The 23,053-nt window shown below is 38.0% G+C and overlaps 1 protein-coding gene across 1 annotated transcript in view; it reads right to left on the bottom strand.

Moving 5' to 3' along the window:
* Positions 1 to 23,053, bottom strand: part of PRELID2 (PRELI domain containing 2) — a 578,615-nt gene that overhangs the window by 473,321 nt on the left and 82,241 nt on the right. The window lies entirely within an intron of this gene.

The following is a 23,053-nucleotide window of genomic DNA, read 5'->3' as shown; positions in this document are numbered from 1 at the left end:
GGACTCCCAAGAGTATTCTCCAACACCACAGTTCAAAAGCATCATTTCTTCGGCACTCAGCTTTCTTTATAGTCCAACTCTCACATCCATACATGACTACTGGAAAAACCATAGCCTTGACTAGACGGACCTTTGTTGACAAAGTAATGTCTCTCCTTTTTAATATGCTGTATAGGTTGGTCATAACTTTCCTTCCAAGGAAAAAGCATTAGTAGAGAGAGAGAAAAGTTCAGGGAAATTGTGGGGGAGAGAAAAGGAGTTGTTTGTCCACATCCTTGAGAGTTCCCCTGAAATTCAAAACTGTCTCTGGGTACAGAACTTAACACATGAGGCTGTCCTGGGCAGGTGACATGACAAGATCTGCACACCCACCTTCTAGAACCTTAGAAGTGTATACAGAGGCTTAACTGGGTTCAGTCATGTATACCATCCAGATGTTCTCCCCACAGTTAAAAGTATATTCCAGGGACAGTGGAGGGGCAAGGCCCCTCCAGTTGTCTGGATCCAGCTTAAGGATCAGTTGGCAGCCTCATCTTCTTATTCTCTTACAAGGGTGAAATTCTCTAAAAGTGAATGAAGATCACCTCCAGAAAGAGAGTTTTGTTGTTGTTGTTTAGTCATTAAGTCATGTCTGACTCTTTTGCGATGTCATGGACGGGTAGCCCACCATGCTCCTCTGTCCATGGGACTTTCCAGACAAGAATACTGTAGTGGGTTGCCATTTCTTTCTCCAGGGGATCTTCCTGACTCAGGGATCGAACTCGGGGTCTCCTGTATTGCAGGCAGATTCTTTACCACTGTCCCAGAAAGAGAAAATCTGTACTAATTGTGACGAAACTTAATAATAGGAATGATTACAGGGAAGAGACTTAAAGGTGACAAGGACCCAAGATAGCAGTCTCAGAAGGGCACAAAATCTGAAGAGGAATAAAAAATCACTTTACAGTCTGGGGTGGTAAGGATAAAAGCATGTCAAGGAAATTTGGCATCCTACCTGACAAAGGAAAATTTTTTAATATTTCAAATTGCAGTGCAGGGAATAAACACTGCAACTTGGCCACTTTGATAAACAGACATTAGAGAAACTATTTCACTTCACAGACAGAAGAGGAAGCTCTTGAATTAAACACTTATACAATCTGAATTGCCAAGTATGTCTACAAAATAAAGATTCAATATACACTACTATATATAAAATTGATAATCAACAAAGACCTACTGTATTAGCACAGGAATTCTACTCAATATTCTATAATAACCTATGGGAGAAGAACCTGAAAAAATGAATATATGTACTTATATAACTGAATTACTTTACTATACATCTAAAATTAACACAACATTATAAATCAACTATACTCCAATATAAAATAAAACTTAAAAAAGTAAAAAAAAAATCCAAAACGATGTTCATCTTTACAAACTGGGAAGAATAAAACTGAAACTTAAAATTGAAACAAACTGGTGAAAATTCTCCCACACCACCCTAAAAGCAATAAACAAGTAGAAAAAACTATAGCATAATGCATCAAACTAAATCCAGTATTTTCCAACAAGCATGTGGAAATATGAAAAAAATACCTTGAATCAGATAACCAAAATCTAAGGAAGCAAAATGACCATAAAGCTGGAAGAAATATGGAAAGAAATGGGAAAAAATAACAGTCTCAGAAATGAACAATTAAATTACCAGTTTTCCTAGAAAGATTATATTCAAATGAACAATTAATAAGAGGAAATAAAGTAGAGAAACAACCAAGATGATAAGAACATTTTTTAAAAGGGGAAAAAAGAAAGTAGTTTAAATGGAAGCTACATAAGGGAGATCCAATTACACAGAACTGGACTTTCAGGGGGAAAAAAAGCAATGGAATAGAACTAATATTTTAAAATATAATCCATGAAAAGGTTCAGGAAATTATAGAATATCTAAATCCATATACTAAATAGGCTCAGTAGGAATCTAGGAAAACTTACCCAGAATCATCAACCCTCAGATATATCCTAGTAAAAGTGTTAGATTTTCCAGATACAGAAAGAAATCTCAGATCTCAACAGCAAGAAAATTAAGCTGGTATCAAAATTTCCAAGAGTGCCATACAAATCAAGGCAAGAAGAAAACAGGATGTGCAAGAAACTCAAGGGAGAGAAAGGTGAACCAAGGATTTTATATCCAGCTAAGCTGTTGTTCAATTTCAAGACATAAATAAAAAGTAACACACACATACACACACAAAACAGTTTTACACATTTAGGAACTTGGGGAATACTGTATTCACAAGTCCTTAATCTGCTAAAGGATAAATTTCATCCAGTCAAGTTATGACTGAGGAAATCTGGGCAAAAGGAGTAATGGTAAGGATTTAATATATTTAATTTAATCAGAATAATATAAAATGCTATATGTTTTGACAAAGTAAATATAATATGAATAAAAAGTACAAGGGAATGGAGAGGGGTAATGGAAAGAATAAATTCATTGATGTGGCACAAAGGAGTCCTCAAATCTTTTGACCTCCCAAGTCCTTGCACTTGTAAAATTTTTGAGAATCTCAGAAAGCTTTTATTTATTAAGTTATAGGAATCAATTTATTCCACTTTACAAATTAAAACTGAGAAGGTATTTATTTAAACATAATAAAAATAAGCCTATTATGGAAACATAAATAACATTTTTTATGAAAATAATACTTTTCCCAAAAAATATAATGAGAAAAGTGGTACCTTTCACATTTTTGCAAATCCCAAGGCCTGGCTTAATAGCAGACACCTGGACTTTCATAGGGCTTACCCTCATAGCTCAGTTGGTAAAGAATCCACCTGCAGTGCAGGAGACCCTGGTTCAATTCCTGGGTTGGGAAGATCCTCTGGAGAAGGGATAGGCTACCTGTTCTAGTATTCTTGGGCTTCCCTTACAAGTTCCACACTTGTAGCTATTTGGTAGCTATTAAAGGGATAACAGGCTTCCTTGGTGGCTCATTGGTAAATAATTCATCTGGCAATGCAGGAAACACAGGTTTAATCCCTGGGTCAGGAAGATTTCCCTGGAGAAGGAAATGGCAAGCCACTCCTGTACTCATACCTAGAAAATTCCATGGACAGAGGACCCTGGCAGACTACAGTCCATGGGGTTGTAAAAGAGTCAGACATGACTCAGCAACTTAACAACAACAAAGGGATAACATCATCAAGTATCATGTAGCCTCTGGATGATGTTTGTGTGCATTCATAAGAAAATAAAAGTGAAAAAGTCATGTAAAGTCTTACTTAGTATTATGAAAATGGTTTTGATATCACAGACTCTGTGAAGGTTTCAGAGCCTTCAGTGGATCACACTTTGAGAACATCTGTTGTACACATAAAAAGGAGGAGTCAAATGTACATTAGAAACTGACACACTAGTTAATAAAGTTAACTAAGAAAACAGCAGAGAAGGGCAGTTTAAAAGGCGTAAGCACAGAGGTTTTCAATAGATACCTAATCCTAATATCAGAAGTTTTTTCAATTAAAGACCAAAGCAAATGCATCTCCTAGAGAAACAGAAATTTTAATAAAATGAGATAGTAATTATACTTGAAATGACAGAGACCCAACATAAAAAGTACATTAATATATGTGAGTTAGCTTAACGCATCTTTTAAAAATATTTCCAAAGTGATTCAAAGAAATAACAAATCTTTGCTATACAAGAGCTGCATCTGGGGAAAAAAGGTGATTCTGAAAGGCTAAACATAAAAGGATTGGATCCAGGCATAATAGGCAAATGAAATCAATACATACACAGTGCTTGCACCTGACATCAAATTAGGACACAAGCCAAAAAAAATTACTGTGACAAAAAGGACACTATTAATGCTAAAAGCTGCAATTCAAAATAGAGATATAACACTCAGAAATATCTATGCACCAATAACACAGAAATCTTCTTTATATACAGCAGAAACTACAGGAGAAGCAAGTAGAAATACACAAAACACCCTGATAATAGATTTCATCAAACCACTCTAATTACAAAACGAGTAAGTATACAAAAATTATCAAGGCTACAAAATACCTAAACAGCATTCTCAATAAAATACAGTAGATCTTATGGAATCATCAAACATTAAACCCTGATAATGGAACATACATTGTCCTCTCAAGCAACATGGGACATTTACAAAACTAATCAACTTGTTAAGTCACAAAAAAAAGCATGAGTAAGTGGTATGGAGAAGAAATATTACAAACAACACTCCTTAATTATATTTGCAATAAAATAAGCAATAAATAACAATATTTAAAAATACAAAAACTTCTGAAATTAAATTTTTTTCTTGTAAAAAATTACTAAGTGACAGAGGAAATACAACCCCAAATTTCAAATGCAATAATGATGAAACTACTACAGATTAGAATCTATGGGATACATTCAAGCACTAATCAGAAAAGAATAATCAATTTATACACTTGCTGCTGCTAAGTTGCTTCAGTTGTGTCCGACTCTGTGTGACCCCATAGACGGCAGCCCGCCAGGCTCCGCCATCCCTGGGATTCTCCAGGCAAGAACACCGGAGCGGGTACTGCAACCTAAAAATACATCTTTTTAACTTTAAGTGAGCCCAGAACCCTCCACAATATTCTGAGGCTTACTTTCAAAAATTATTTTTTAAAAGAACAATAAAGTTAACAAAAATAAAGCACCAAGAAGAAAATAGATAAAAGTGAAAATATAGTAGAGAAGAAAAATATAAGAAATCTGATTAATAAAACTGTTTTTAAATGATTAATAAACTAGACATATCACTAATTCACCTGATTAATAAAAAAGAAGGCACAAATATATGAAGAAACGATAAGAAATTACCAATGAGACAAAAATAAAAGCTTTCAAGTCATGAGATTAATTTACATATTTCTTTGCAAATAAATCTGAAAACCTGTATTAAATGAAAAACATTTGATGAAATAAAGTTTATCAAAATTGACTCAAATAGAGTTAGAAAGCACTTTTTTTTTTTTTTTTTTTTGTCACACTGAGTGGCTTGCAGGATCTTAGTTCCCCAACCAGGGACTGAACATGGGCCTTGGTGGTGTAAGTGCTGAGCCCTAACCACAGAACCACCAGGAAGTTCCCAGGAAGCATTTTAAATGGACCAATGCTCACAGAAAAAAAAAAAAGAGAGAGAGAGAGAAATTTAATCAAAGCTAGACCTCACAGAAAAGTCCACCAGGCCCAGATGGTTTTAAAAGGAAATTTTACCAAACTGTCAATAACCAGATAGGTCCAGTGCTACAAAAACTGCTCCAAAACATAGAAAATGAAGGAAAACAACTTTTAAATCATTTTATAAAGAAAATATCATCAGATCAGATCAGTCGCTCAGTCGTGTCTGACTCTTTGCAACCCCATGAATCGCAGCATATTGATGCCCAAATATGATATAGTTCAAAATTTTTAAAAATCAAATTACAAACATATAGTTTATCAAAATTAGCACAAAATACATTATTCATCACTATGCTATGAAAATAATATACAATAACCAAGCAGGATTGGTTCTAGGAATACCATGTGCACTCAATATAGGAAATGCATTACCATAAAATACCATAAATCTGAAAAAAAAATTACTGTTTTTACTTTGATGAATCCTAGAAACTTCTAAAAAATTCAACATCTATTCCCAGTAAATTCACACACACACACACACACACACACCATGATTTTGAAGCCCCATTCCTACTTACTGTAAAAACACTTCGGACGTGTACTTCTGAGATGGTCTCAACGATCCCCATCTCCACATATTCACTTCTTTGAATAGACCCCACCACATTGAATAACACTGATCTGTTTGCCCAAGTATACAAATTATGGAAATGATGTGTACTATCCAATACTAAATTATATTTTAAAAAATATAGTTTCTACCTCATTCTCTCTGTGGGATCTTTTGTCCAGTGGAAGTGAGTTACCATGTTGTGAGGAAAGGACCGAGTGGTGAGAAACTACGGCCTCCAGCTACAGCCAGCCCCAACTTGTCAGCCACGTGAACAAGCCATTTTAGAAACACCAGTGAAGCCTCAGGTATCTGCAGCTCCACAGCCACTATCTTGACTACTACTTCAAGAGGGACCCTCAAGCCAGAATCACCCCACTAGACTTGACTTGAATTCCTGACCTATAGAAAGTCTGTGTGATAACGAATGATGATAATCGTTTCAAGCTATTAAGTTTAGAGGTGATTTGTTATGCAGCAACAGATAACTAGTACTGTGTGTACGTGAAACCTTAAAAACACCACTAAAGGCAAAAAGTTAGATTCTAACAAATAAAGAAGAGCCCTTGTTCTTAGGAAAACTAAGTGTCAAAAGAAAGATCACTTCTTACACTAATTTATAAATTGAAGGCAATAACAAAAATACCAATAAGCTTTTTTTCATGAAGCTGGATAAGTTGCAATGAAAGTTCACCTGAAAAAATAAACATGCATGAAACACTGAAAAAGCTGTGTTTCAGGAAAACACTGAAAAAGCAAAGTTATGAAAAGGGACTAATCCTACCAGATACTAAAACATTGTAGCAAGCTTCTATAATTAAAACAGTATAATACTGGCACACGAAGAGGCAGACAGACTGGTGCAATAGGATAGAGTGAGATGCCCAGATAGAGAACCAAGTACATATGGAAATCTAATACATAATAAAGATGGTCCTCCAACTCCTGGGCAAAGACAAACAATTTTTTTTAAAAGTACTCACATAACTGGGTAGTCTTTTGGAAAAAGATACAATTAAATGCATCACATCGTATGTAAAAATAAGCTCTAAATGTATCCAGGGATTTAAATGTGAAACATAAAACTATACAAATACTAGAAGAAAACATTGCTGAATTAATCCATAGTGAAAGTGAAGTCGTTCAGTCGTGTCCGACTCTTAGCGACCCCATGGACTGCAGCCTGCCAGGCTCCTCCATCCATGGGATTTTCCAGGCAAGAGTACTGGAGTGGGGTGCCATTACCCTTTCCATAACATGGGTATAAAAAGAGAATTTCTAAATAGGACAAAATTAAGTTGAAAAAATTTTAAGATAAATTTTACTATATAAAAATTTTAAATGTTTCTCATGGAAAAAAAACCACAATCAAAGTAAAATGGCAGAAGACAAAGTGGGGGGAGGGGGGGGGCGGGAATTTGCAAAATATACCACAGATAAGGAGATATTATTCTTAATATACTTTAAAACTGTTAAAATAAAGGGGGAAATGAGCAAAACGTCAAAAGAACAATGAATTTAAGGCCCAAGCAAATAATTTATGAAAAAGATATACAATGGTTCTTAGTCATACACAACTATTTCAATTTTACCCATAATAAGAATAAAAGCAAATAAAATTACACTGGATACCGTTTCTCTTCTATCAGGTTGGCAAAAAAGTAAAAAATCTTGGCAACGCTTTCTACTGGCAAGGCTACAAGGCAGTCTCTTTCACTGCTGATGGGAATGCAGATAATATAACCCTTATGCTGGGGAATCTGGCAATCTCTAACAAAATTACATATGCATTTCCTTTTAATTTAGCAATCTCAGTTCTAGGAATTTAGCCTGAAGCTAACAAGAAAATACAACCACATTAGGTTATCCATTGCAGCATTATTTGTAAATACAAAATCACTGGAAACAACCTAAGTATCTATATATAGGAGACTGGTAGAAGACATGATACACACAATGGCATGCTTTGTAATAAATAAAGGAGATCCCCAGATGAGTTATACTAAGTGAGTTCAGCATATGTGATCAGTGACAAAGGCATAGTGCATATATATTTATATATCCACAGTCACAAAGTGTCTACATAAAACTTAAAGAATGGTCATTGATAGACTCACCTTAAGTAAGTGACCACAGTTAACACTTTCAGTAATGGTAAAAATTGGTATCATGTACCTTCTGACATGATGCCCTGAGACACAATATTACCTTTGTAGTATTTCTACCAAAAAAAAAATTATAATCATGAAAAAAAAAATCACACAAACTTGGCAACAGTCTATAAAATAAAATGTTAAAGCCAAGAAAGATAAAGAATTCTGAGGCAGAGAAGGAAAGAAAGGAGGGAGTGGAGGAGGAAAGAGAAGGAAGGAAAAAGGAAAGGAAGAAAGAAAGAAAGGAAATAAAAGAGATGGAACAGGCAGAATCCTGGACTAGAGGGAGAAAATAGTTATAAAACTCAACTTTGAGAAAATTGGCAAAATTTGAAGTTGGAGAGTGGATTAGTCAGTGTTCAACTTTCTGATTTAATGACTGCACTCTGGTTATAGTTTATTCCTATTCTTAGGAATGCGTGTGTGCTCAGTCCTATTTGACTGTTTGAGACCCATGGACTAGCCCATCAGGCTCCTCTGTCCATGAGATTCTGCAGGCAAGAATACTAGAGTGCCCTCTTCCAGGGGAATCCCCGACTCAGGGATCAAATCCACATCTTTTGCATCTCCTACATTGGCAGGTGAGTTCTTTATCACTGCGCCATGGAAATAACTAAGGTAAAGAAATAGATGCTTGCAATTACTTGTAACTGGTTCATTAAAAACATAAACTATGGATTGTGTTTGTGTATGTGTGCGCATACATATATATATATATACACACACATAAAACATACAAAGGAATAAGAAAGAATAATGAGCTAATGGAGCAAAATGTTAAAAGTAGTACATCTGAGCAAATAATATATTGAAGTTCGTATGTATTACTTTTGCAATTTTTCTGCAAGATTGAAGTTCAAAATACTGTTTTAAATCTGGAATTTTGTTTGGTAAGTGACAACAATGACAAAGTTCACTTGTGGTTGCAAGCATGGGAAAAGATATTTTGAATTTCTGAAACTCACAAGGCCTTGACTGAATGAAAGGAATTCTTGCAAAGCAACAAGAAAAACCAGAAACTCCAACAGAAAGCCATACAAAGGCTTTCTGACCAGATAATTTACAGAGGAGGAAATCCCCAAACCTGTCAAACATATAATAAATAAAGGGCTCAGAATCATGGATAGTTTGAGATATTCAAATTAAAAAAACAAACAAACAAGGAGATATCACTTAACCCTAGCAATTCACAAATGTTAGAGTTCTAAACAAATCTAAGGGTTGGTAGAAATGTGGGGATGTAGAAACCCCTAGGAATTGCTACAGATACAAATATGGAAATATAAATGACATGGTCATTCCACCCCTTGGAATAGAATGGCATTCCTTAAAACGTTACTGGACACTTGTTAAAAATATCAAGGCTGACTTTATTACAATAGAGGAGAGAGACTATACTCAACTCTGCTGAAATAAAAGGCAGGAGAATCTTCAAATGCTGACATGAACTAATGGAAAGGGACTAAGGAATATTATGGGGAGGTTGGTTGATGTGACTGGGCCACCCATGTTTCCAGTCACTTTTCAAAGTTAGGCTCCTACCCTCCCACTGGTAGCCTTCCATGATTACATTTCAAAGAGATGACTCTCAGGTCCTAGAGAAAGATGTTTCTGGGTGGTAGAAATTTTACAAGTACCAGTTTTCTAAAATTGATGCCCTAAGGAAAGAGAGGAGGGGGCCTACAATCATGAACAAACTTGCCTCAATTTTAGTGAAGCTAAAGGGAGTGTTTGGGCAGTCTTGATCAACACCTATCAGCAATTCCACACCAGCAGATAGTTGACAGATTGACAGAAAGATGGATAGATAGACAGACAAGCAGATATGTATGAGTATGTCTACTGGAGATTATATTTAGGATCAGGGAGTTGGAACCCAATACCCAAGAATGGATAGGTCACCTATGGCATACACACACACACTTATTTAACAACCATTCTGCACCATATGCCCTTAGCCGAGTTTTTACATCAGCTATCGCTTTTCACACTGACATCTTTCACCCTTCCACCTATTTTAGACAGGTTTTCTCCCAAACAGTAGGAATTACTCTACCCATATAGTGTGCATTGGTGTTTGTCTGGAAGTGACTCAGGTCTCTTCCAATTGTATTCCACTGGCCGAAGAAATTCACTTGGTCATGATCAATTTCAAAGAAGGGAAGAGAAGTGCAATTCTACCATACTCCGCAAAGGTAGAGAACAAGTAATACCTATGAGTAGAACTAAGGACTAGAACACTCTCATAATGCCCAACTAAGGTGGTTTTGGCTAGTCTCTTTTTTTTTGGTTTTGACTCTTATTGAATGACATAAAGATCCATGACAAGCAGTCATTTGCAGTTTTACTGAGCCATGATTTGAATCACATGTTAATGAGGGTTGGAGGTTGGTTGGAGAGAGCACCAAAGCAAGTCTCTTATCTGCAAATGAATCAAGCTAACTTCCCACCATCCATATCACATCACACTGCAACTTCATTGTTCTGTTGTTGCAAATGCACTAATGCTTAACGTACACTTAGGTTTCATAGGAGAATTTAACTGCTATACATTTGGGGACTATCAGAGTGCTTGAGGGGCTTCCCAGGTGGCACTAGTAGTAAAGAACCCACTTGCCAATGCAAGAGATGTAAGAGATGCAGGTTTGACCCTTGGGTCAGGAAGATCCCCTGGAGAAGGAAATGGCAACCCACTCCAGTATTCTTGCCTGGGGAATCCCATGGACAGAGGATCCTGGCGGGGTACATCCATGGGGTCAAAAAGAGTTAGATATGACCAAAGTGCCTTAGCACATGCACACAGAGTGCTTGAGACAGGTCCATTCACTGATTTGCCGATCATGTCTATTAATCGTAGCAAATGTTCATATCAACTACTATTCTTGGTCATAATGCCTCCCCACTTACAAGTCACAGTGACTAAGATGCATACTGACTGGAATTCAGTGAGTCCAGTGTTATCAGAGAGAGACAGTCATGCCTCAAAGTGGTCTGGGTACAGTGGAGTTTTTATTCCAAAATGTGGAGTGGGACTTTGGAAAGAGCACAAGATTTGGAGCACAGAGGCTCGCTATTTGTGTAATCACAGCTATGTGATTGAATCATTCTTAACTTCATTGTCTTTATTAGAAAATGAGGCTATAATACAGAAAATATGACTTTCTTCCTTGCCTCACTTTTTTTTCCTTCTACCCCTCCCTCCTGTTGAAATTATGCTATGCTGCTGCTGCTGCTGCTGCTAAGTCACTTCAGTCGTGTCCGACTCTGCGACCCCATAGACGGGGAGCCCACCAGGCTCCTCCATCCCTGGGATTCTCCAGGCAAGAACACTGGAGTGGGTTGCCATTTCCTTATGCTGTGAGAAACTGTCAAATTTAGCAGAGAAGGGCTTGCTTGTTTCCATTGGAAAGATTATAAATACCTGAGCCGCCTCCTATGAAAGGAGGCAAAGGTTCTAAGGGTCTTCCTTCCCCATCTCAGCAGAGGACCCCAGGTCCCTGCTGCCAGGATGGAGCCACAACCCAGGGGAGGAGCAAACAGAGAAGGAGATCCAAGAAAAGCCTCTGAATGACCTGAAGGAAAGGTGGTTCCGTGATGTACAAAAGATGCAAAACCTATTGTGCGTCACCTTCCCTGTTTTCTTACCTGCATGTCTGAGTGGATACTCCATGTATGACCAATGGGTACAATAATAACTCTGTCACTCAAGGCAGCTGTAAATCAACAGCCTTTCAAATTATAAAGTGCTGCATGTAAATATAACACTGAGCTACAAGGGAAGCACAAGAATACTGGAGTGGGTAGCCTATCCCTTCTCCAGTGGATCTTCCCAACCCAGGAATCGAACTGGGGTCTCCTTCATTGCGGACAGATTCTTTACCAACTCTGCTATCAGGGAAGCCCATACATGTAAATATGAGAGATGATAATTTTGAGCTCAAGGATTATAGTGTGTGTAAGTATGCAATTCCTCCAGAGGGAACTGGGTGGGGGCATATTTGAAGTCCTTTAACATGCTGAATCTAGAACCATTACTTAAAGTTTTCATATTTAGAGCCTTTCTTTTGTCTTCTCTTTGTCAAGGACTCTCATTTGAGGAATGAGTTATTCCACACAAGCACAAAGAAATGCTTGATATAGAAAACGTCTCCAATTAGAAAAACCCACAGCATTAGAACTGGGAGAGTTCTTAGAGATCATTTAGGAAAATGTTGTCCCACGAACTTTATACAACGATGGACATGTTCTATATCTGGACTGGGCTATACAGGTGCAGCCTCTAGCCACATACGGCCATGAGGCACTTAAAATGTGGCTAGCACAACTGAGAATTTTTCAGTTGTACATAATCTTAATTTAAATTTGAATTTTGAGAACAGCCCTCAGAACATGCATAAATTATTCTAAAATTATATGTGAAATGTTGAGTTTGCAAAACAACACAATCTTCCTGTAACATAGCTATCCAAGAATAAGTATTAAATAAACTAGGAAGGGTATCTACAGGGAGAATGGTGTAGGGCTGGGAATGAAAATGGTGATGAGAGGCGAAGGTAAAAACAAGAAGATAGCTTTGCACACAAAAATGAGAGCTGAACACAAACTGAAGGATTTAGTAACTCTGTACCCAAAGTACTAGAATGAAAGGAAAAAAAAATGTCTGTGTGGATGTTTTTCAAGGTCAGACTTAGCATTCACCAAATTCTCAAAAAGGCTGAAGACTTCCACCAAAATGTCAAGAATCTCTGAGCTAGGGGAGAATAACCTCCAAACAGATGGGATAGGAATGGAATGTGGACTGATTAAATAATAAAAGGACAATCCTTTACCTGACCATGTGGTTGACAGTTCTCTGGTTAACCAACAAAGTGAGACATTTTATCTTACAGTGGGAAAACAGTAAAAAATAGTACTCAAACATTTTAAGGAGAAGGCAATGGCATCCGATTCCAGTACTCTCACCTGGAAAATCCCATGGACAGAGGAGCCTGGTAGGCTGCAGTCCATGGGGTCGCTAAGAGTTGGACACGACTGAAGCGACTTAGCAGCAGCAGCAAAAAACATTTTAAGTATCTCACTTCAACTTATATAAATTACATGTAAGTACCTTTGCCAGTCTTCTTGTGTGGAACCAAGGACTTTTCATGAATGCATCCATTGACTAGATTTCTGTATTACATTTCTCCCATAAATAAACATAATGCCTTTTCTGATTCCCACTGTTTCTCTAAATGAAGCAAGAGCATAGGGACAATTCAGAAGCAACCTGAGTCCAGAATCCTTCTTGACTTTCTATAGTATCTAGCCCACATCTAACTCAAAAGCAATCTTTTTTCAATTTAATGCAATTAGTCTTTCCAATGGAAGAAATTAGGTTTCATAAAAACACCCCCTCTCTGCTCCCTAATGTTGACAGCTATGGTATGCAGAATAATGATCCCCCAAAGATGAACATGAGCTTCTCTGGTGGCTGAGTGGTAAAGAATCTGCCTGCCAATGCAGGATATGTGGGTTCGGTCCCTGCATGGGGATGACCCTCTGAAGTATGAAATGGCAACCCATTCCAGTATTCTTGCCTGGGAAATCCCATGGATAGAGGAGCCTGGCAGGATACCATAGGGTAGCAAAAGAGTAGGACATGACTTAGCAACTAAACAACAACAACAAAATGACCATGCTCTAATTCTCAGAACCCATGAATATAATACTTTTTGGCAAAAGATGATAGCAGATGTGATTAAATCAAAGTTCTTGAGCTGGGGAGATTATGTCAGCTTACCCAGTGAACCCAGTGTAATCATAATGTTCCTTGTGAAAGAGAGAGGTGATGAGGCAGAGAGAAATTTGAAAATAGTGTACTGGTGGCTACTACGGAGGAAGGAGCCAGTCACAAGTCAAGGAATGTAGGAGGCATTTAGAAACTGGAAAAGGCAAGGGAACAGGTTCTCCCTTTGGGCCTCAGGAAGGAATGGAGTCCTGCTGACAACTTAAGCCAGTGAAACTCATTTCAGATTGACCTCTAATAAGATAATACATTTGTATTGTTTTACTTTGCCAACAAGGGTCCATCTAGTCAAAGCTACGGTTTTTCTTGTACGGATGTGAGAGCTGGACTATAAAGAAGGCTGAGCGCTGAAAATTTGATGCTTTTGAACTGTAGTGTTGGAGAAGACTCTTGAGAGTCCTTTGGACTGCAAGGAGATCCAACCAGTCCATCCTAAAGGAAATCAGTCCTGAATATTCATTGGAAGGACTGATGCTGAAGCTGAAACTCCAATACTTTGGCCACTTGATGCAAAGAACTGACTCACTGGAAAAGACCCTGATGCTGGGAAAGATTGAAGGCAGGAGGAGAAGGGGATGACAGAGGATGAGATGGTTGGATGGCATCACCAACTCAATGGACATGAGTTTGAGTAAACTCCGGGAGTTGGTGATGGACAGGGAGGCCTGGCATGCTGCAGTCCATGGAGTCACAAAGAGTTGAACACAATTGAGCAACGGAACTGAACTGAAGCCACTAGGTCTATGGTTATTTGTTAAAGCAGCAATGGGAAATGAATACACCTATTTACATAATATTTAATTAAACAGTCATAACTGTAATGAACATAAACTGCTTTGGGAATAAATACAAGTCTTACAAAACATGTAGTTCAATTTTTGAGAACAGAATTCTCAAAGTAAATGAGTGAGGTATACTAGCAATGATTATTCAGGATGCTGTAGATATCAGTCACCATGTATAGGGGAAAACAGAGAGCGTTCATCAATCCAGCCAACCAACCTCCTAATCTAGAAAGAAAGCTCACTTTTTTTGATTGGTTGCTAAATGCCAGGCACTGTTCTAATTACTTTACAACATTTCTGTCAGTAAATATAGTTTCCAATTACATTTCACCAATGAGAAAAAATTCAGAGTGCTTAAATAACTTGTCTCAGGCTACGCAGTTAGTAAATCGAAGACTTACTAGCCAACACTTGATCCATGATCCATCCAATTTGACAGTTTAGGCTCTTAAAGCCTCTTCTAAACATGAGTTTCTACATTCCCCAGATGCTAACCCAAATAGCTTATTTTACTGGTGAAAAAACTACAATTAGTATAAGTAAGTCTGGCTCTATCACCATAGTAGTCAAAATCACAGGAAGAAACAATAGTCAGACAGGGTAATTTGAAAGGAACTAAAAAAAGGCCTTTTCACAAGATGTGTTTTTATACACACTCAGAAACCATCAACTGAGTCAAAGTGGACGTTTATTCCACGTCAAGGAAAGAAGGCAAATAAAATTCACATGAAAATGACATGACAAAATGCAAATAGTAGTTTGTGATCAGGAAATATCAAGGGATATATAGACGTTTCTCTCTGATGTTTCTAGCATCACATGGCATTATCAAGAAATTTCATTTGCAATATGATAAATATGTAGCCAAACAATGATTCCAATTTAGCCACTTACTACCTATGTGCTCTCAGACAAGTCACTTACCCACTGTGAGCCTCCGGTTCTCACCTGAATGTCACCTTCTACCACCTCCACACGGCTGCTTCAGGGATTACACATGATAATGGATACGGAAGTGCTTCGTAAATAAACTGACATGCCCTCTACAGATATGAGGGATGATTACAACATGTGAAATAAATGAAGTGGATGATCAGCATGACCAGCTGTGTCATTAGACTAATGCGTGCTAACTCAGGCTCCCTCTGAAATGAGTAGAACTTTAGCTCAGAGAAATGCTGGGTTTTGTTTAAAACCTTGTTGATGTTACAGGCTTTGTCATCCAGGACCTTTCATCACTGTCTCTGACATCTGAGAAATGCCAAATCGAATAATCATCCTTAAGTAAAATAAGATGACAAATTAAAATCCAGGCAGAGTCCTTTGCAATTACAACCTACCACTGCAACTGGCCCTTGTTTAAAATGGTTTCCTTAAATCCAACTGCTCAATTCCCTCTTGCAATGTATGGTATTAAACTGCTGCTACACAGTGAGGCCACACATTTATTATAAAAATAAAATGCCAAAAATCACAACCATTTTGGCCTTTATTTTTCAAAAAAAAAAACAAAAAACCTTTTACTGAGTGTACAATATAGTCACAAGTGAGCTTCTCAGACCTGTATTTTTAGAAAAACACTTTTGTTTAAATGTATGAACTGGTGAGGCAGAATAGATGCTGAGTGAATTGTGAAATGGACTATCTTAACTTTACATTTCTCATACTCCTGAGCAAAATATTTGTTAAGTGAATGCTGAAAAGGAGAGGGCGGCATGTAGATGACCAACTAATCTGGAGATGCAATTCACAAAAGATATGTAAATAATAATAATATGAAAAAATTTCAACTGCAAGCTCCATGAGAGCAAAGTCTTTATTTTGTGAACTATTCTATCTCCAACACCTTCTTCCACCGATTATGGAACACAGGAGATGGTTGACATTTATTGACAGGATGGATGAACTTCCCTGGTATCCAAATAAGTAAGTGCAAACTAAAACCATAGGAAGAAGTCATTATTTATCTAACAGATGACCAAAATTTACATTTTGCTTTTCATGAAAAACAAAACAATGTTGACAAAGCACAGAAGTAGAAGATTTCAGGTGTGATTCTATTTTGGAAACAATCTGGAAGGAGGAGTAGGGGAAAAGGAGAGAAAAAGAGAAAAAATAGGGAGAGAAAAGGAAAAGGAGAGATGGAAGATCTCCAAGTTCATTTATTCCAATTCCCTCATTTTACAAGTGATGATGTCACTCATTTATTCCAGACGGGACCAAGTCCCTTCCCTCAGAGCTGTCAAATGGAAGAGATAGACCTGAACAAGTTATAGGAAGAAGTACAGTGTGCTATGTGAAAGGGTAATGGGGATCCCACCTAGTGAGCTTAGGCTCCCTCGGAGCTAGCGTAGGCTCTGAAGGAGCTTCCCAGAAATGACACTTCAGCTGAGAAGCAAAGGAAGGAGCGCAATGACTTTGGACTTATAAAAAAAAAAGTCAGTGGTACTAAATTTAAATCCCTGAACGTTACAGAAAAAACAAAACAAGCATACTATGACAAGTGAAGGAAAGAAGACAAATCAACTAGGAAACTTGAGGTCCAAACAACAATATGACAATGAGTTTCCCTTGTAACTCACATATTTCAGGCTGAGTGCTGAAGAAACCAGCAACCTGGAAATGCCAACGGGCACAGACCCCAAAAAAAGCAAACAAAACAATAAAAGCCCTCTCTCTCTAGGCAGAGGACCAGGAAAGGGGCAGCCTAGTCATCACTAAAAGAAAAGGTTACCCAAAGACAGTCACTCAGAAACGCCACATGATAAACCAAACAAATTTTCTAAAATGTGTTTGAATGACCCCAAGGAAGGCATCCCCAAAACAGAACAAACAGAATTTTTTTTAAAAAAAGGAAAACTTAAGCCCTAATAAGTCAATAATTATATTAAATACAAATGATCTAAATAACCAATTAAAAGTCAGAGAATGCAAAACAGATTTAAAAACATGACCCAACTGTATGTTATTTATAAGAAATGCACTTAAAAAGTAACATTAATTTAAAAAAAATGTAGGCACTCCTATTAGAGGTACTCTAACTAAAAGAAACTTTAGGGCAAAGAAAATTATAAAATTATAAAAGATTAATCCAAAAAGAAGACATAGCAATCCTAAAAGTATACGTACAAAAGAACAGAGCTATAAAACACGTGAAGCAAAAATCTACAGACATAAAATGAGGAACAGACAAATCCACAATTGTAATTGAAGAGCTCAATAGCCTTCTCTCAACAACTGATAGTACAGCTACATGGAACATCAGATAGAATACAGAACAACTCAACAACACCGTCAACCATTAGGATATAAGCAACGTTTGTAGAACACTTCCCCCAACAATAGCAGAATATCCATTCTTTTCAAGTTCCCATGAAATATATACCAAGATAGTTTATACATTCTGGGCCAGAAAAAAAAAAAAAAACAGTAAATTTAAAGAGTTGAAACCATTTGAGTGTGTTCTCCAACCATAGTGTAATGAGATTAAAATCAAAAGCAAAGAGGTGTCCACAAAATTCCCAACTGGAAGACTAAACAATACACTTCTAAATAATCCATGGGTCAAAAAGAAAGTCTTGAGAGATATTTTTTTAATATATTGAACTGAATAAAAATGAAAATACACCATATTAAAATTTGTGGAACACAGTTAAAGCAATGCTTGGAGGGAAATGTATAGCACTAAATGTATACATTAGAAAAGTGGAAAAGTCTCAAATGAATAATCTAAAATTCCTACCTTAAGACCTACAAAAGAAAAGCAAAATAGCAAAGCAAAGCAAGCAGGAGACAGAAATAATAAAAACACAAGTCCATAAAACACACCAAAAAATCACTGAAACAAAGAGCTGGCTCTTTGGAAAGATCAATAAAGTTGACAGAGCATATGATTAAAGACCAGGCAGACATCAAAAAGATAATATGAAAATACTATGAACAACTCTACAAAAACTTGACAATTTATACAATATGCAGCAATTCCTCAAAAAACACAAGCTACAACTCACCCAGTATGAAATAGAAGAGCTCCATAACACAGATCACATTTGTAATTAAAAATCTCCCTAAAACAAAGATCTTCAGGCTTGGATACTTTCACTGGCAAATTCTACCAAATATTTAAAGAATTAATACCACAGTCTCTTCTAGAGATTGCTTGAGTGTTTACTATGTGCCAGGCACTCTTCCATTCCAACTGTTTTTACATGTCTTAAACTCATTTAATCCTTTCAACAACCCTATAAAATAGGCCCTATTACCCCTCCATCCTATATGAGGAAAATGAAGCCCAGACTGCTTATTAGGCACACAGCTAGCACAGAGCATAACTAGGATTCTAGTTTAAACCTCTGGGCTCTATTTGAAGCCAATCAGATTTCTTGTATTTTAATCTAATGCCAAATTTATTGTCAAATTTCACTTTTGTGAAGGGAAATTCAGATCTGACCAGGATGTGTTATTTCAACAAAGAAGCTGGGGTAATACCAAAGCTGGCATTCTCAACAGAAACATGTGTTTTTTAAACAAAAATAAAGGTTATTCCTGCTAGCAGCTGCCATACAATTTCCATCTACATGACAGTTAAAATATATCTATAAACCAGAAAAGGGCTTTCTTATTGGAAATGATAAGAGCTTCATGATAACAGAAACAGCCGCACCACTATAATTACAAGAATCAAAACACTGCTTCATTAGTTTTTCCCTGTGTTTGTTATTTTACCCCATCAAGACTAATTACACCCCTTCCCATTGATTTTAACAAGCACCCTGGGTTAAACACCACAGACAGCCCAGTTAGAGAAAGCTGTGGTTTATAGCTGCATCTGAACTGCCTCTGTTTAGAAGAAAACAGTATGTTTAAAGCATTATATTGACAAATGAAATTTTCTTATGTTTTCTCTGAATAAAAGTGGAAACATGACTGCTCCCCTCAAAAAAAAAATGTAGTGAAAAATAATTTAAATTTTAATAGTCAGTAAAGGCTCTTTCTACTTATGTACTTCCTTCTCAACAACTAAGAGCTCTACATTAACTCAGTCCTCAAAATAATCTGTGATGCCCCTGAAGGCAAGCCTTGCCCAAGTTTCCTGGGTATTTGACACGTTTTCTACTACAAGACATTGGCAGGCAAAGGCCATGCTGCCAGGAAGGAAGGCTGACTCAGGGCCACAGCGGTTCTGGCAGTTTTGGGGGGTCAGAGGTGGCTCCCATCAGGTCTCTCCAACTTTTCCAGAAAGGGACCTCTAACCAGCAGAACAGGGCCCACAGGATTTGTTGTTTAGTCGCTAATTCGTGTCCAACTCTATTGCCACTCCATGGACTATAGCCCACCAGGCTCCTGTGTCCGTGGGATTTCCCAGGCAAGAATACTGGAGTGGGTAGCCACTTCCTTCTCTAGGGGATCTCCCAGAGTCAGAGACCGAACCCGCATCTCCTGTATTCGCAAGCGGTTTCTTTACCATTGGGCCACCAAGCTTTGAGGATGTACTAATTGCAAGTGCTTCTGTAAGACTGAGCATATATAGCTGCCATCCTTCAGAATTTCCATATATTCAGCCTAACATAACACCTGCTATGTACAAGGCAGCTTGTGAAGCAGGGTCCCAAGCAAGATGTCTTTTATGTCTCCTTTTGTTAAAATTAAGAATCCATTGCAATCTCACACTCCATGAAGTTATACATTCAAGAAAAACGTTTTTCCTGCAAATCTTTGAGAGAAATTTGCTAAGAGGAGCATTTTGCCCATCTATCTTTCAGCTCCACGCATCCTTCAGAGAGATGGCCATATTTTCCCAGTACAAATACATACACTGCTTTGAGAATTGCTGGTGATACCCCTAGGAAGAGGTTTCAGAGGTAGATCAGAGGGACTGGCTGGCACTTTGATATTCCCCATTTCTTCGCTGCAAAATCTTTGCCTTTAATAAGGCCCCCAAACCATTGTTACCGTTTATTGTTTCAGGACAAAATGGTTCTCATAGCACTTGACAGAACAATTAACACCTAAGGAAACAAGTTATAATGCTGGCTCTAACTTCACACATACAAAAAAACTACTCTCCATACTGGAATGGTTCCAACTGTAATCTGATGCATAGTTTAATCCAATTTAAAACTGTAATTAAAAATCGTAGCCATCTAGTTTCAAAGCTTTAAATCCAACCACCAAGACACCAGAAGAGCTGTATTGAACTTTTTTCTGCTGTATCTGTGGATACGTTCAGAAATATTTTTAAACAAATTAATTAAGGCTCTAAACCTCCACGCTATATTCCCCAGCTCTGAAATGTCATTTGGGAAAGAAATTAAGACAGTAAAGTTTTCCTTGTAGTCACCCTAACCTAATCAGTGACTGGTATGACCTTGTACATTTCTCCCCTCCTTGCCTCAAATCCTGTTTCCATTTACTATAATGTTACACTGGGATCATTCATTTATTGAATTTTTTCTGGCTGCTTTTTGGAGACTTCATGTCCTGAGGACCACAGAAAAAAAATTTTTTGACCAATTGACAAGAATGACTTTGGTCTTGACTAATGACTCCATCCTTAAACTACACAAATAACAGAGGAGCTTCAGCCCCAAAAATAATTTCCCCTAAACCTCTAAAGAAACTGGAAATGGAATCATTTCAAAGTCTGAATAACTGATGGACTCCTGAATTTAAGGAGACACCTAAACTCAAAACAGGAAAACAAAAGCATGCAACTGAACAGTTAGCATTTTCTCCTTTGTCATCGGATCTAAAAGTTCATCCTGGCACCGACACAAAGCAGTAATGATTCCATCAGCAGCTTAACAGATGGCAGGCACTAAATGGCTCTAACCTTCTCGTAGAATGCTGGAGAATAGCTCCGTGGAGTTTAATTTAACAGGATGGGGACTGCTATTTTCTCTCTGCTGTCTCCTGCACAGCATGACTGTCCATAGCTTAGAGAGCTACATCTTAAGGTCCAGCAGTGCAGTCACTCAGTTTAACCCTTTAGGACAAATAAAGGTCTTGAGTTGTTAGGGGATCCTTGCATGAGATTCTGTTCCACCAAATACAACCCAAAGTTTTGAGTTAACAAAGCAGGCTGTGCGTGGTGGCGTATTTTTAGGCTCTCTTTTCTTCTATTAGCATTTAAGAGACACCGGATCATCTTTTTCTTAGACAACGAATTATATTTTTCTGAAGGACTAAAATCCCAGGTGGCACAGTGGTAAAGAATCTGCCTGCCCATGCAGGAGACACAAGAGACATGGGTTCAATCCCTGGGTAGGAAAAATGCCCTAGAGGAGGAAATGGCAACCAACTCCAGTTTCTTGCCTGGAAAATTCAATGGACAGAGAAGCCTGGTGGGCTATAAAGTCCATGGGATGGCAAAGAGTCAGACATGACTAAGCACAGACACAGGCAAAATATTAGGAAAAAAAAGTTTTCATTTTGCAAACTCCTTCTCCCAGCCAGCTTAAGGATAACCACATTACTTAGAATCCTGATAGAATCGCTGCAGCTGTTCGTGATCAGTTGGGGAGCTTGATGCAACCCTGAGGCAGGGGCTGCAGCCTAGAATCTCTGGGGTGGGATCCAGGCATCAGAATTTTTGAAACTCCAAGGGGATTCCAATTGGCAGTCGAGGAATGTAAGAAATATAGCATTTTAAGTTAAATCTCTCAAGTGTTTCTATAAGTTAATTTTTATTCGGAGTCCTCATTGCACTGGGTCTGTCCTTACGACTCTACCCCTTTACCTGCCTCAGTCTCTCCAAGGCTTGTGTGAAGGCTCCAGGGTTTTCAAGATGAGCCAGAATTAGTATGACCTGCCCAGACATCAAGGAAACCAGACACTGAAACTGCAGCCCTGAATTCAGGGATGTCCTCAGAGCAGGTTGTAGTGGTTAGAAAGGTCTGAAAGTAAAAGCCTTTTATGCTGCATATTGCTCCCTGCAGTCATGGTGCACTCCTGACCAGGGTAGGAGGTGGTCCCACACAGGGCAGCTCCACCTTTCTGTGTATAAGGCTGAGCCTGGAGAGAACTCATCTTCCAAAACATATGATGTGCCCTGCACTAATTCAAACATGATTACACAACCATGCAAGCTGCTGGTGAGGCTGTGGGGCCATCGAGCTATACATTTTGTGCTGAGCTCTCCACTGTGCATCCTGTGCTATTTTCTGCATCTTTTAATTAAATAAGCAATCACGGTGTGATTAACCCAAGTGATAAGTGTATCTGGTCTTACCATCAATTAGTGCCCCCTATTGTCCCCTCTTAGTACAAGGAAGTGGTAAGCCTCTTGGAAACCCACTGGATCAAGTCAAAAGAGAAGACAAATCCCGTCCTTCTATTGCACACAGTAGGTGTTCAATAAGTGCTGGATGAATCAACCAAGGACTCTACCCCTCAAGGCCCCCAGGCTTTAACAAAGGAAAGGCATCAACAGGACTTGGACAGGGCACTTTGGAAACAAGGCGCTGAAATCTACTTGCATACATTCAAGTAAACGGTGGACAAACACAAGGACAAAAGCAGATCCCATGTAAACAAAGTGCAGAAAGCATAGCTGAGCCTCACAAACAG

The sequence above is a fragment of the Bos indicus x Bos taurus genome, chromosome 7 (genome assembly GCF_003369695.1).
Source record: "Bos indicus x Bos taurus breed Angus x Brahman F1 hybrid chromosome 7, Bos_hybrid_MaternalHap_v2.0, whole genome shotgun sequence".
Lineage (NCBI taxonomy): Eukaryota > Metazoa > Chordata > Mammalia > Artiodactyla > Bovidae > Bos > Bos indicus x Bos taurus.
Note: the sequence above shows the minus strand (reverse complement) of the source record. Positions and strands in the feature narration are given on the sequence as shown.